This window comes from Bos javanicus, chromosome 3 (assembly GCF_032452875.1).
Source record: "Bos javanicus breed banteng chromosome 3, ARS-OSU_banteng_1.0, whole genome shotgun sequence".
Classification (NCBI taxonomy): Eukaryota; Metazoa; Chordata; class Mammalia; order Artiodactyla; family Bovidae; genus Bos; species Bos javanicus.
Genome location: NC_083870.1, coordinates 23074243 through 23077195, shown reverse-complemented (window position 1 = coordinate 23077195; position 2953 = coordinate 23074243).

Genomic DNA, 2953 nt, shown 5'->3' with positions numbered 1-2953 from the left:
GAAGGAGGGGGACCCAGCGTGCTAGGCAACCGTCTGGAGTTGCCATAACAGAACTGGTAGGGGGAGGGGTTCATGGAATCTTGGGGGCCCCTGCCTTCCAGGTGCCTAGGCCATGACCCTTTGTGAACATCACCACTGATAGCACCCAAGCCCTCAGCAGCCACTCTGATGTTCACTGCACATGTCCAGATACCACTGATCTATCTCCTAACAAAAATTATTGAAGCTGAGTTCTCATTGTTCATTCTTGTGTGTATAAAAATATTCATGGGAGAAATACTTTGCCAGCAGGTCTTAATTTCTGTCAAGCTGTCATTAAGTCACCTCAGTTCAGTTCAGTTCATTTCAGTCGCTCAGTCATGTGCGACTATTTGCAGCTCCATGGACTGCAGCACACCAGGCCTCCCTGTCCATCACCAACTCCTGGAGTTCACTCAGATTCACATCCATTGAGTCGGTGATGCCATTCACCATCTCATCCTCTGACGTCCCCTTCTGCTCCCACCTTCAATCTTTCCCAGCATCAGGGTCTTTTCCAATGACTCAGTTCTTTGCATCAGGTGGCCAAAGTATTGGAGTTTCAGCCCCAGCATCAGTCCTCCCAATGAATATTCAGGATTGATTTCCTTTAGGATGGACTGGTTGGATCTGCTTGTAGTCCAGGGCACTCTCAAGAGTCTTCTCCAACACCACAGTTCAAAAGTATTAATTCTTTGACACTCGCTTTCTTTATAGTCCAACTCTCACATGCATACATGACTACCGGAAAAACCATATCACCTCATCTTCTCATTAAATAGATCTTAAGGCTTTTCACAAGTGAAGGACATCAAACTTGTAGACTGTCATGAATTTCTTCTCTGGGTCTTCTCCAGTTTAGTCTGTGTCCTAAAAACTGTAGGATAAAAATCAGAGTACAATATTAAGTGGTTAAATAAGTTTTAAAAATATTTTCTGTCCCATCTCAGTATTCTTTTGCTGCATCCCGTTGTTATGTCAATGTCTTCTCTTTACTGGGCACCATGTTGGCTTCACAATAAACTTAAATTCGACATCCCTACTTTCTAAATTCTTCCTCTGGGTCTGGGTTGTTCTATTTTTTTTTTTTAATGTTACTAAACACCACATTTCACACTTCCACTTATGAATTTCATTATAGCCTCACAAGAGCTCTTTCCAAGCTGTCAAAGTGACTAAGAGAGTTCATGTGTACATCCTTGAAAACATGGTGTGCTTGAGCTCAGTCACTTCATTCTTGTCTGACTCTTTGCGATCCCAGGATGGTAGCCCATCAGGCTGCTCTGTCTATGGGGATTCTCCAGGCAAGAATACTGGAGTGGGCTGCCATGCCCTCTTCCAGGGGATCTTCCTGACCCAGGGATCGAACTTGCATCTCCTGTGTCCCCTGCACTGCAGGCTGGTTCTTTACCACTGAGCCACTGAGTACATGGGGTGACTGTCTGCTTAGGAAAGATGTGACAGCCTCGTGCTCTTGTTCTGCGTCCATCCAGCTCACCCACGTACTGAACAGACCAGGCTTCCAGAGCAGTGTTCGTGGCACACAGTTTGATCCATCTCTTTGAGTTTTCCTCATGCCATGGACCTGTGGTTGTATTCCAAAAACAGAGCATGGTTAAGTTCAAGGTCATAGGTCAGGGATCATGATGATCCAAAGTGAACATAAGCATTGTGTTCAGTGACATAGAAGCTGAGTTTGAGGAAAGACAGACAGGCAGGCCCTCGGATAGTGATGGTCTGAAGCACCTCCTCCCTTCCTCAGCATCTCTCCCTGCCCCGGTCTTTTGAGTCTGAGACTTGGGGAACCCCTATAGCATTCGTCTCTTCAGTTTAGCTGTTGGTCTAACCTGGATGAAGGGTGAAATGGGTGTGACAACAGGCCACTGAGCATTTGTTCACGTTAAGGGAAAAGATACAAAACTGGAACAACTACTTCTGAAAGCTTGTCTTCCCCACATCCCCACACAGTCCTCCAACTACAATGCTTAATGACGGTGTGTGAGATTCAGCAAAGGCTCTAAGGAAATCTATTTTCCGGTGCTGTAGGGCCTGACATTCTGTGGGGGAAAGAAAAGTGTGTCAAATGTCTTCATTTTTAATCTGATGAAACCAAAAAAGCTCACAAAAGGTATCTGGCTTGAGGTCAAACAGGGATGAATTTTGCCATGCCAACAGAAGTATATAACAGGTATAGTTCATTGACTGATACCATGCCAGGCATTTCACACATATTATGATACTTTCTTTCATTATAACCATTCAAGGTAACATCATTGTAGAAGAGGTACATAAAAAAATTTATTTGACCAAAGTTAAAATAAAAAAAAAAAAAAAAACCACTTTATCAAGTCAAGTCAGCTAGTGCTTTGCATTTTGTAGGTAGGAGAAACCTATTGTTTTATCCTGCCTTTGTCCCATTTCATACTTCTCTGTGACCTGACTTTATTCCTAGAGCCCTACCTTTTCTCAACTAAACCATTTTTGTGCACTGAGCAATAGCAGAAGTGATGGCTGGGCCCTTCTAAAGGCTTCCTAAGTGCTTATGTGTTTCAGGACACCAGTCGCCATCTGGAGGCAAGAGCAGCCCATCTGTTAGAATGCGAGCTGTGCTAAGTCGCTTCAGTCGTGTCCCACTCTTTGTGATCCTATGGACTGTAGCCCCCCAGCCTCCTCTGTTCATGGAATTTCCCAGGCAAGAATACTGGAGTGGGTTGCCATTTCTTCCTCCAGGGAATCTTCCTGAGCCAGGGATCAAAACCGTGTCTCTTGCATGGCCTACATTAGCAGGTGGGTTCTTTACCACTAGCGCCCCCTGAGAATCCTATCTGTTAGAATGGGCAGCTGCTTGCCCAGCCCACTGAAGTTAGCAGGACGTCCCAGAACAGAAAGGATCACTTCCCTTCAACTCAAGGATCTTTTCTCTCAGTGACTGTGC